The sequence below is a fragment of the Lathyrus oleraceus genome, chromosome 3, assembly GCF_024323335.1.
Source record: "Lathyrus oleraceus cultivar Zhongwan6 chromosome 3, CAAS_Psat_ZW6_1.0, whole genome shotgun sequence".
Lineage (NCBI taxonomy): Eukaryota > Viridiplantae > Streptophyta > Magnoliopsida > Fabales > Fabaceae > Lathyrus > Lathyrus oleraceus.
Window position 1 is genome coordinate 279,512,971 of NC_066581.1, and position 13,804 is coordinate 279,526,774.

At 37.1% G+C, this 13,804-nt stretch overlaps 2 non-coding genes across 2 annotated transcripts; one reads left to right on the forward strand and one right to left on the reverse strand.

The window, feature by feature from the left end:
* The first annotated feature begins 2,976 nt into the window (after positions 1–2,976).
* TRNAA-AGC (transfer RNA alanine (anticodon AGC)) lies at positions 2,977–3,049 on the forward strand. Its single transcript has one exon. It is a non-coding gene; the product is annotated as a tRNA-Ala (tRNA).
* Positions 3,050–3,106: 57 nt separating this feature from the next.
* Positions 3,107–3,179, reverse strand: TRNAF-GAA (transfer RNA phenylalanine (anticodon GAA)). The gene has a single exon. It is a non-coding gene; the product is annotated as a tRNA-Phe (tRNA).
* Positions 3,180–13,804: the final 10,625 nt, after the last annotated feature.

Below are 13,804 nucleotides of genomic sequence, written 5' to 3' on the forward strand. Positions count from 1 at the left end.
TTTTGCTACATAGAGTTGTCTCTATCTCGGGGATTATTCTTCCTGACTACTTCAAAAATATAACTTAAGGCCTTTAAAAATTTTGAATATTTTTTTATAATAAAATAATATAAATGAATTACTTATAAAATAAAATAAAAATTGATGACATGTAGTTTTTATTATGCAATTCATTTAAATTTATGTCGATTTTCTTATTTTGACATAAGAGATGAGTTAATAAAGCATGTCAAAGAAAATCTATCAAAACGCACTAAAAGTAATAATTTTAATTGAAGGTGTTTTTTGTACTAAATAATAATTTTTCAGTTTTAATTTTTAAAGCATGTTGCAAATTTTGATTTATTTTTTATAATATTAAAATAATATAAATGAATTATTTATAAGATAAAATAAAAATTGAAGACACGTAGTCTCTATTATGTAGTTTAAGTCACGTGACATCATTAAATAAACATCCATGTCATTTAAAATGACATCCAGACTGAATGGAGGGTTAAAATTCAGAAAATATTGAAATTGATAGATAAAATAGTTGGTTTTTAAAATGAGGATCAAAGATAAAAAAGTTTGAAAATAAAGGATAAAAATACATTACAAAAATACTTTCATTGAAGGAATTGATTAATAGGCTTGATTGCATTTTTTTAATCTTTTAAATTATAATTTAGACTTCCATTTTTTAAAAAGAAATTTGACCGAATTCTTTTATATTTTTTATTTAAATTTATGTCGATTTTTTTATTTTAGATAATAAGAAGACCTCGTTTCCACCTTTAATAAATTTTAACAATTTAGTTTAATATTAAAGAGCACGATATGAATTTTTTTTCAAATTTAATCTTATTATTATGGTCATAAAAAAATAAACGAGGTAGATTAATATATTTTAGTAATAAGAGATGAGTTAATAAAGCATGTAAAAGAAAATCTATCAATGAAAAATACAGGCATAAAAAAGAACATAACACCCTTCGAACTTGTGAAATATCCTTTTTTTGGCTAGACCGGTGAGATCTCCCAGTTGGGAGAAGCCTCTATTTCTAAAGAATTAAACATCATTTCCTTTCCCAGAATAACCTTCTACTACGACTGCCACAATTAAAACTAATAAGCTAGGTGGGATTTAAAGGTTGGGGAAATACAAAGGAACATAAAAAAAACAGAGACAAAAATGAAACAACGACACCAAATAAATTGAGTAGTAGTGCCTTGACTATTGAAAGGAAATCAATATGAATATCGAAGATCCAGATTTAAAAATCCGAGGATAACACGCTTCTTGTCCTATCAACCCCCTCAAATAAAAAACACTTGAGTACCCTAGGTAGGGTAATCGATTCCTAACCCACGTATTTAAGGTGACATGTTGATGACTCTGGAAGACAGTGAATCACAATCGAGGAAACATTGAATGTTCTCATTTATTTTGCAAAGTACCCCAAACGTTTCAATTATCTCCAAGTCTCAAATAGGTTTTCGATACAACCGACCAAGGCTATTAAAGACCTCTCGGTTCCTAGGACCCCAGTAAGTCTCGAGGGAAACTGTTACAGGACGGTCATACCCCCTCACTCTGACCACCACTAGACGTGATGCCCCAAATTCAAATCAGGTATCTACCAAACTTCTTGGATATTCGCTTGGCCACTGAACCTTCAGTGACAATGAATTAACATTAATAAAATAAAAACTAGATGATGCCTTTAAGATAAAAGAACGTCGGATATTTTCTAGGGATCAAGGCTTCAAGGTCACTTCTTGGAATTTCCATATGTCAACACAAATATACCCTGAATTTATTACAAGATACAAGTTTCTTAATTGCAAAGCTTGCCACAACTCTTATAGTCAAAACTCCTAAATTTTTCAAAGATTCTTGTAGTGACTTTGTTGAATTTATAAGTTATAGACAACTCATGAAATATTATTTTATCTAAGAACAACTTGACCTAGTATTAGTTACTTCATCCAACAGATAAGTCGATATATGTCTCTTCCTAATAAAGATCATATGTAGCAAATTTTGATTAATTTTTTATAGTATTAAAATAATATAAATGAATTACTTATAAGATAAAATAACATAAAAATTGATGACATGTAGTCTCTATTATGCCGTTTAAGTCATGCGACATCATCAAATACACATACATGTCATTTAAAATGACATCTAGATTAAATGAAGGGTTAAAATTTAGAAAATATTTAAATGGACGGGTCAAATAGTTGGTTTTTTAAATGAAGATCAAATATTTAAAAAAAATACATTAAAAAATACTTTCATCGAAGGAATTGATTAATAGGCTTGATTGCATTTTTTATCTTTTAAATTATAATTTAGGCTTCCATTTTTTAAAAAGAAATTTGACCGAATTCTTTTATATTTTATATCTAAATTTAAGTCGATTTTTTATTTATTTTAGATAATAAGAAGATCTCATTTCCACTTTTAATAAATTTTAACAATTTAGATTAATATTAAAGAGCACGATATGAATTTTTTTTCCAATTTAATCTTATTATTATGGTCATAAAAAAAATAAACGAGGAAGATTAATATATTTTAGTAATAAGAGATGAGTTAATAAAGCATGTAAAAGAAAATCTATCAAAATACACTAAAAATAATAATTTTAATTGAAGGTGTTTTTGTACTAAATTATAATTTTTTTGTTTTAATTTTTTAAAGAAAAACGTTGGAGGTTTACATAGTGTTTTGGCAATGAAAGATAGATACTTCATATACTTTTAAAAATAATTTTTTGACATAAATAAATAGTAGGAAGGTTTAAGGATTTAACTTGAATGAATATAATTTAAGAATCTAACTTGAGTGAATATGCAGGATAAAAAAGGAGCTTTGGAGATTTATTCAAGGCCCAAGTTATAGTTAAACTAATAGTCTATATATAGAAAACCTTTTCCGTAAGAAACCTTAATAATAATATACTTGACTAAAGTAGGAAACAATACGGGGATGTAGCTCAGATGGTAGAGCGCTCGCTTAGCATGCGAGAGGTACGGGGATCGATACCCCGCATCTCCATTTATTTCATATTTTTTCATTGTTTTGTTAAAAATGCGTATTTCAAAAGAAAATAAATGCGGTGAGCGTGGATCGAACACGCGACCTTCAGATCTTCAGTCTGACGCTCTCCCAACTGAGCTATCCCCGCTTTTTCAATTTATTACGTGTTCCAAAATTTCACTTTTACAATTATAATGTTTTGCAACGAAAGTTGATATAATATATGCAAAAACTGTTCCATTCCTTAGACAAGGGGATGTGTGTCTTCATTTTTCAAAATTCCAGCATTGTTTACACTCAAATAAATATGCATTTATGTTATATTTAGTCTCAGCATTGTTTTCAGAAAATTTAAGAAGACATTATAGTTTCTTTGTCATTAATATTAAATTAAAGAAACTATAATAAAACATTTTAAATATTACAAAAATCAATTTTATAAATATTTAAATAAAAGAAGAATGTTCTAAAACAAAATAAATTATATATACAAAAACTAAAATTTAAAAATAATCATTATAGAGAATAATGGACAAAATTACATATCTAGACTAATATTTTATTTATTTTAGTATATGTTTTTTTAATTAATATATTTCATCAAATATTTGGGAAAAAATACAATATTAATATATGTTTTCGATTGGACAATGACCCACTAAGACCGACCTCATCTAGTAAGGATGTGTCAATCACAGATGTACATGTACACCTGCATCCATGCCAACACATAGAAGTTTCATCCTTTTTTCATCTAGACCATTGATCTATATTCAACGATTACCTACATACCATGTCAGATAAATCAAACAGAATTGTAGCATTCTATTATATATAAGTCTGACTCTGTGTAACACTCATCTACTTATTTACTCATACTTGCAAAAGTTTAACCTCATTCACATATACACTTGAGCTTTAGAGTGGTAACCTTTTTGTAAATACCCCTTGATCATCGAAGGACTGTCACTACCGCACCAAAAACTTTGCCATTGCGGTCGTCATTAACCTTTCACAATTTTATTGTTCCATTACGGAATACTGCAACCTCGCCTTTCTCATCCTTACGCTCTGGTTTTCACAATTGTTATATGATCTCCAACAATGCCAAGCTTCTTTTGGTGCACCAAATACGAAGGAACTCTTATTGAACATTCTCTCGACACCATTCAACAAATGAAGAGGAGACGTAACTTGAGTACATTGATAGTTTCTCCAAGGAAGCTATATAAGTATGAGGCTAATGACAAACTAAAATTCAGAATATTTTTTAAAGGGATTGAGATTGTATTCCATTTTCAGAGAAAATTGGGTTTGGAGGGATCATTGAACATGAGCGGGTTACTCACTCATGCTCAACTATACATTAATTGTGAAGAGAATTTGTTAGCTAAGGACATTGAGAAGAACGAGACATCTAGGAAATAAGGAGACAATAATTGTGAAACTGTACTTCTTAGTGTTCCTTCATCCATAATCCATGGTCTGAAAATATTTGCAAATAAAGCCTCAGTTCCTTGAAGTTATTTTTTCGCATGATGAATGTCATGATGCGCATGAATGCATGAATACAACAATCACAAATAAGGGATCACACACAAGGCAAACAGACAAAGGTCAAGGGATGAATCAAGGCATTGTCAAGATCAATCATACATTTTGGTGGATTACGATTTTCACTTTATCAACACCCAAGTTCCATTGATATTGACAAGACTTGATTGGATCAACCAAGAACCAAAGGGTTTGTTGTGAGTCACGAACATGGAGTCGGGTTAAGCGCCATCACAAAGGAGTGTACTAAGGATAAAAAAACATGTAGATCATGTTCTAAAAAAGTTCCCAGAGTCTTAATTCTATCTATCAGATATTATAGGTTAGGATGACTGACTCATCAACCCATAATATTCTCAAGAGAAACTCGTCTGAGTGTAGTATCGTGTAACAACTGTTATCAAGTCTACACTTGAACAGTCTCCGCACTACGTCCTAAATAGGCGAAGTTGGGTTAAATGTTTTACGATCCTCAACTTTACGGACCCCAAATTAGAGAAAGTAATGCCTAACCACAAATAACTTGTGTGACATCAATAGCTCTAAAAGGGTCTCCATTGAGTATATGGGTCTCAAGTCAACTTGTTAAGGACTACTCCACACAAGTTGAACATGACTATATCATCCTCCTATCTTAATTGCACTTAAGTTCGAGTTAGAACTTATCTCACCACTCAGAGATCACCAAGCACAACAAGCAGCTTATATCACACAAACAAGTATACAAACATCAAATATACAATTATATACACATAAAAAAAGTAGGCTAAACCCATTGAGGACTACTCCCCAGCAGAGTCACCACTTAATTTCTGTAGCGATAAATTCATGACCGTTAAGCTATGGATAAACTTAATGTCAATAAAACCAGATTTGTCACCGCGCTTTTATTGTTTCCAAAGGAAAATGGAAAAGTACGAACAAAACCCAAGGATAAGAAGTTTTCAAATCAAAACTAATAAAATGCCAGAGATCACAGGTAGGGGGGTTGGTTACACAAAGGGAAGGTGTTAGCACCCAAAGTGTCCTAGTCACTTCTAGGGAGCCCTTTTTTATGTGTGTATGTGTTTTTCTAATAAAAGATGTTTGCAATAAAATAGAGTGTGGAGATGATAAAAGAATTCATTAATTATATTTTTGTGTTTGACAAGACCTTCGGACTTGTGCCTACGTGTCGCATCCTGCGAAAAATCAACCGGCGAGCTAAAAATAAAACACACACAGAGCCGCCACCAAACGTTATTTATCCCAAGATAGGGAAAGGAAACGCTCAGAGAAACCTGGAAAGACATGGTCTCGCGACCAGAGAGAAAAGGTTCGGGAGTCGGTTACGCGAGGGGAAGGTATTAGCACCCCTCACGTCCTAGGTACTCCTAGGGATCCACGTTCTAAAATAAAGAATAGGTTGCTAAACATCACACACACACACGGGGAACGCAGGTGGGGTTAAGAGGAACGAGCTCGATAAGGTATCGCACCTTATGCCTACATATCTTGTCTGGAACAAGAATCAGAGCCACTGTAGTTCGGCTTACGCACGCCAAACAACACAAAACAAGCACGAACAAACAAGGGTGGCAAACATGGAGCCCGACAACCACTAGATGGAATTACGTCGGCATCCAAACCAAAACACACTCAAAACGGCAAACGTGGAGCCCGACAGCCAATCCTGGGCTTACGTCGGCATCCGAACCCAAACACACAGTCAAATAACAAGTAAACACACGCAAAAAAGAAAAAGGTTGCCCGGAGTGGTCTCGCACGACCACCTGCCTACATACCTCGTCTGGAACGAGGATCAGGGCGATGTAGTTCCCCTGAAAGGGACTGCATTACTAGCCAGAACAGAAGGAGACACAACACTAGGGAGACTACGACTCGAGCCTAGATGTTGTCATGCAAAGTCGTCCCTAAGTTCGGTTTTCTATCCTACTTGCATAAGCAAGCCTATCCTAACCAGGAAAGAAGCAAGCACACAAGCAAACAACATACAAGCATACAATCATATATCAAATGAGAACAAGCATCTCAAACAAGCATGTCAATCAGATATCCACACAGCACACACTATAGCCAAACAAGGGGGCCCAATCAATCAGGTTTGACTGCCTCAGCAAGTCATCTGTACAGGCTGGTTTTGCTCTTAACCTTGCCATTACGAGGCTAAGGTGAAGCAGATGAAAGGATGAAGTGAGGATGAGACCTCACAGCTCTTATCCCTGACCAGGGAGAGCTTCTGACAAACGAGCATGGGTCCAGAATAGGGGAACCCTTCTATACTCGAAGACTCTGACACAACAGATCTTGGGCTTTTGATCTCAATGCTACAACCATGTAATGGGAGCAAGGAGAAGACTCACAGAATAGTGGGGGGTAGACTGCATACCCCTACCTTCCACCAATTGCCTTATTCAAAGGACTTTCACCTGCTTGGGCTTAAAAATAAACAACCACATTCATTGCCTCTTAAGGAGGACTTCAGACAATTTGCCCGGCCCGGTAACAGCCGGGTCTCCAGACTACATGAAGTTTAGAAAGTTATACCTCAATGCAAGTTGCTTAAGCAAAGCAAAGCAAAAGTTCACAAGGAACTGAGCAACTAAAAGTACCTGGAAACAGTCAAACACAGTTAGTACTCAGACAGACAAACTAAACAGCAAGTATCAACCAATTAATCTATACAGATCAATGCACAACACAAGGCAAGCTCAAAGCTCAAGCCTAAGCTTCACCACCTACAAAACAATGTTATGTTAGTATACAAACATCAACAACATCCATTAAAATTGATTTGGATCATTCTCCATAAGCATTGCTTTTCTTGTCCTGAAAAACCAAGCAAACATTAGCAACTAGACCACTAGGCCAAGCCTAGGGTCCAAAGCAAGAAAAAATCCCTAAACAGCAAGGCGTTCACAAACCAATCTCAAATTAAAGTCAAACAAGAGCAAACATCCTTGGTCTCATGTTTATATCATTCATTATGCTCATGTTATGCACAAAATAAGGCAAACTAGTTCAAATGAAGCATCAAACATGCAAACAGAACTATTGCATTCAAATCCACACCAAAGCAATTCCAAAAATTCTCAAATAATTTACACATAAACAGGGGATATTCAAGATCTACCATGTCAAATTTGAGCTCAATTGGGCAAATGGAACCATGTCAATAAAAATCAACAAAAACAGACACAATTATAGGCTCCAAATCACAACATCAACACATGCTTCCACTTCAAAAATTCATAACTCAATGAAAACAATAAAGAAATAGATGAGACCAAAACAGGGATGTCCTATCATGTGTCTATTATATGCATATCAAATTTCATGATCATACAATACAATATGAGCATTTATCAATCAATCTACCAACCTATGTCACACAAGCTTGCACAATTGGTCAACAGAAATGAAAAATCACAATCAATTTGAAAATGCAATGTAAAATTCCACAAAAATTCACATAGCATCTTAACATGCTAATCAATCATCATGCAAAATTTCACATTAATCCAACAAGTATAGGTCACTCAAAAAAATCCAGCAAGTTGACATAATGAGGTGTGACACAAATTGTCACACCTAAGTTCCAAAATTTGCTGCTCAATGACCAAGTATCAAAAATTCATGAAATTTACATGTAAATCTCCATCAGCCAGTCCACAATCATCACAAAAATTTTCAAGCATTTATTTTAGAATATGAGGATTTCATGAACAAAATGGTAAAATGTATCAAATGTGAACACATGTGAAATAAGCCTAGGTCAAATGATATTTTTACCATGCACAACTTTGACCAATAGGTCAAAAATCATCTACAGCCAACAAGGAAGTCAAAGAAACAATCCTCATATTTTTCTGAATTTTCTATAATTTTTTATGAATTTTTTAACATGTTAATGAATTTTTAGAATAATTATTTAGCATGAAAACGAATTACATTAAATTATAGTGGCATTATTGTAATAATCCAAGGCCAATCCAATTCATTTATGCGGTGGCGGCGTTCTATTGGTGTATAAGGGAGGGAAACAACTTTCAAAATTGGAATGGCAGTGAAGTGAATCAAACGAAAAATAATTCCAAAACATCATCTTCCTTCTTCGCACGGCATGTTCATAAGCTTGTAGCGGCAAATTCGGTTTCGCTCATTATTCAACCAAAACTCACAAATTAATAACCGTTGGAAAGGTCTCCTAACATAGAATCCAAATATGTAACCTAATCAACCTAAATCTAATCGTATAAACCGGATCGACAACTTAAAGTTTCACATTCAAAGCTTCGAATTCAGATAACTTTCTCTACACTAATCCATTTCACAAACCAGAAGCATCATTGAAATCTACACGCAACAAGCTACAATACGCATATAAACATGAAGGAAATGGTGATATTCGAATTCTGACCTTGATTTGAAGGCAGTATCGAATTGGATGTTCTTTGCGCGTTTGGATGCGAAACAGATACAACATATGCTCCAAGAAGCTGACCGAAATGCTCAGGATCTATTGCAATGGCTTCTAGTGCACGAAATCCGAATTCACCATGGATGGATCTTGTATGGACAGTCGCGATTAGGTGTGCATTTGATGATGAATTCCAAAAACAGTCCAAGAAGAAGTTGAATGAAGATTGGATCAACAAGAATTTTCGAATTCCATGGAGAATTGGAAGAGTTTGAAGGATTTTTGTGTTTTGTGTTCTTGAGAGAAAGTGATGAATTTGGAGGGAATTTGGATCTGATTTTGGGATTGTGAATTTTCTGTTATGATTATTGGATGATTAAGAATATATATGTGTGCTTAAACCATGATTAAACATGTAATTAGCCAAAATGAACATGTTAGTGAAAATGCTAATTTGTAAGAAAGGGCAAAAATGGAATTTCCATGTAACAGCCAATGCCACCTGTTTTGACAGCACATACACCTTCCAATTATCATATGTGAGCTGTAGAAACTTGCCTCATGCTCATTGGTTGTGTAAATCTCAAAATCACCATGTGGATGCATTTGTCCATTTTTAACCATTGCATTTTTCAAGCCAAATCTCAATTTACAAGGCCTATGCAAGAAATGATGATTCCAACACACTCCAAATTCCATTTATGAGGTGTAGCAAAAAGTCCCCTCTCCAAATTCCAATTATTTTGAGAGTTGGACAATTTTGCCCCTGATCCAATTCAGCTGTCCAGTTGAAAAGTGACTTTTTGCCTTGGCCACTTTTGGGAAAATCCAATTATGCACCCTCAAAGTACATGTTAAATGGAGTTTGTGCATATAAAGAACTTGCAATTTGGACAAAGCATGTGGAAATTATGGCCTCCTGATTACGGGTCATTTTTGAATTTCACTGAGCCATAACTTTCCAACCATACATTGGATTTTCAAGTTCTTGGACTTTTTGGAAAGGTGAGAACAAGATCTACAACTTTCATGTTGAACAAATTTTCATTTGAAGCTTCCTTGGACACGTGGCTTTGAGGTCCAAAACTTTCCATTTTTGGAAACTTCAGTTACAAGTCACTTTCTATTTTTGGCAGTTTTTGTCCTGACTTGATTTTCTTCATTTTTAAGCTTTGAGATGCCATTCAACACTTGTTCCAACATGAATGAAGTGTCTTCAACTCATTTCCACCTCCAAATTCATCAGATCATGTACTGTTGACCACAGTTGACTTTTCATCAGATAGATAAATTTGGCAATGCATAGATCAAACTGAGCCCCAATCCTCAACTGAAATGGCTCAAGGGTGAAACCCTAGCCTCAATAAGCACAATATAATCACAAAATGAACCCCATAATCATCACAGACCTCATCTCCTGATCCAGCCCTGACTGGCCCAATGCAACTGATTAGGGTTGACCAGTGGTCAAAACCCTAATCTCAAGGAATCTGCCTCCATCTCCTGATGAAACCCAACCATAATGATGATGATGTATCACCTCAATCAAGATGAAGACCAATACCCTTTGAGCATCACAAAAAACCCTAATTCACAGTCCAATCCTCAGATGGCTAATGATCAGTCAATAAACCCTAGGCTTGCACTTTGACCTCTTCATCTTCTGATCAAGACTTGGGGAGAATGGCTTGCACAATGTAACCACATGATATGCAATATGCAATGCCTAATGACCTAAAATGATATGCAACATGTTAATGCTAGTCCCAAGAGATGAGGGCAAATTTTGAGGTGTTACAGCTGCCCCTATTCAATCCACTGTGAACCTGTCGATACGAATAGCCTCGGCGTTCGGATGATCAGGGTGAAGAGTGATTGAATACCAAGAACAGACGAACAATTTGCACTCTGACGGGATAATAATTAACAACGCCCGTCAGCATCGGCGAAGAACAATCTCTGAACAAAACGTCGACCTGGATACCAAAATAAATGGTAACTCAGGGATAACCATGGCCTGAACACCACATCCGCTCGGGATTATTATTTCTTTTTGATTTTCTTAGACCCCGGAATTTTCTCTTCTTTTCTCATTTTCTAGGCCTGAACACCACTTTGGTCTGGACACCTCTTCGGTCTGGATACCACTTCGGTCTGGATACCGGGAAACTGGCCGGATTGCCGCAAGCTGCATCGATCTAGTCATCATGAGCTTCTTCGATCTGGAAATCGGAAACTGGCCGGAGTGCCACAAGTTCTTCGTCCTGACTGTTGAGAACCTCTTCGATCTGGAAATCGGAAACTTCTTCGATCTGGAAATCGGAAACTGGCCGGATTGCCGCAAGTTCTTCGTCCTGACTGTTGAGAACCTCTTCGATCTGGAAATCGGAAACTTCTTCGATCTGGAAATCGGAAACTTCTTCGATCTGGAAATCGGAAACTTCTTCGATCTGGAAATCGGAAACTTCTTCGATCTGGAAATCGGAAACTGGCCGGAGTGCCACAACGACCCATGCTGAGGATGACAAGCCCTGAGCCGACTGCTCTCTATTCAAACCTGGCAGACAAACACTTCGCGTTTAGCTGGGGATCATCTTCTTTCTTGTTTTTCTTTTTGGACCCCGAAACTTTCTTGATTAACATTCCCATCTCTGCTCGACAGAAACTTACCCTCCAGTATCGTACTACTGGGGAATATCCTTGATTAAAACCATGATGCTAGACTCCTCGGAGTAACACCTTCACTGTCTGATAAAACCAATCCTCAAGCGGTAACCATGGCTTGAGTCGCGCTGATCGCGTATCGTCCTTTGATTTTATTTCCATCTCGGTCCGACGGAAACCTTTCCTCCAATATCGCACTACTGGTGAACGTTGCTGATCTGACGTCATGATGCTAAACTCCTCAGAGTAACATCTTCGCTTCTGGGCAAACCACCTCTCAAACAACAACCACAGTCTGAGACTAGCTTATGCTTGCAATATGATGCATGATCTTTTTCTGCGTAATGCTCCATAATTATGGAAATGCTACGCGATTTATTACTTTTTCTATGCAAGATGCTATGCTATTTTTCATGATGAATGTATAAAAAGGCATCCCCCTCAAGGGACTCTGCTGAGGAGCACGAGACACTCTGCTGAGGAACCCGTCAATACTCCGATTCCACCCTGCTGGGGAATATCACTGCTGCTGGGAATAAGGCAACCCTTGCTGGGGAAGAACCTCCTTTGCACCCGATCCACTCGAAAAACTGCTGGGGATAAGCACCACCAACGCTCTGTGGGGATACAACAGTCTTCGACTTGCTGGGGATATCAATCCTGACTCCGCTTCGGGAAAACCCTCACAGATACCTGCTGACTTCACTGGGGAAATGCTCACAGATACTCCGCTGGGAAACAGCAACCTCCATGTCTGGCAACTGGGGAAGCATCAATCTATCGCCCGCTGGGGACAACCATTCTGACCCTGCTAGGGAAACGAATGCTACTCCGCTGGGGAAGACCCATCCAATCCACATGTAGGATCAACTCAGCTGGGGATGCAAAAATCCGTCCGCTACGGGAACTTGTCCACTCCACTGGTAGGATGAACACTGCTGGAGATATATTTCATTGAAACCCGCTCCACTCGGGGAATAGCAACCTTCTGGCCTGGCTGCTGAGGAAACACCCTTGTAAACCTGCCGGATATCACCATCCTGACTCGGCTGGGGAATTCACAGACCTGGAATCTGCTGGGGAGCTAGTCCTATGACTCTGCTTGGGGACCTAGCTGAGGAAATGAGAAAAGTTGGTACAGAACACCCGTCGACTCGTCGAATCACGGTATCCACCTCCCAAACTCGTATCAGCTTTCCACTTTCGAGCACTCCCAGACTCGTCTGGACCTTTTCTGCTCCATCATCTTATATTCCAAGTCGCTCCGCGCTCGACGAGAGAGCGTACTCCTGGGACGTATACAGAAATTTCAATTTTCCGACTTTGAAGAGTCTTCTTGGTTAATTCCAAAGGTCGTCGGACGTCTCGTCGTCTCTCCGTCCTTTCTTCATGCACTCGTTCCTGATCGGACTCTGCGGGGAATTACATACTTTCAAACCTTCCGACTTTGAAGAGTCTTCTTGATTATTATCAAGGATCGTCGTACGTCTCAACGTTTTCGCCATTTTCGTTCCTGAGCGAACTCTCTGGGGATTTGCTACAAAGCTTCCACATCACAACCTGCAAGTGAGTGAAAATATCCAACAGTTCCTGCAAAACAGATCAGTAGATAAAACTGTGCCCCAGGCGTGTCAAGATTTCAACACTTGGGTCACTCAACCTTCCGAATAAGATTTCAAGCTTTCCATCTTATAAACATGCATTGGAAGGAACCTGTATGTCTTAAAATGCAAAATTCTTTATCAAAAATATCTGGATGTTTTTGCAATCAAAGCGGTTATGTGTAACACCTCAAAATTTGCCCTCCTCTCTTGGGACTAGCATTAACATATTTGCATATCATCTTAGGATTTTAGGCATTTCATATTGCATATCATGTGGTTACAGTGTGCAAGCTATCTTCCCAAGTCTTGATCAGGAGATAGGAAGTCAGAAGGTGCAAGCCAGGGTTTTACTGATTGATCATGGGCCATCTGAGGATTGGGCTGTGAATTAGGGTTTTATGATTCTCAAGGGTATTGATCTTCATCTTGATTGAAGTGATACATCATCATCATCATGGTTGGATGTCATCAGGAGATTGAAGAAGATTCCTTGAGATTAGGGTTTTGACCACTGGTCAACCCTAATCAGTT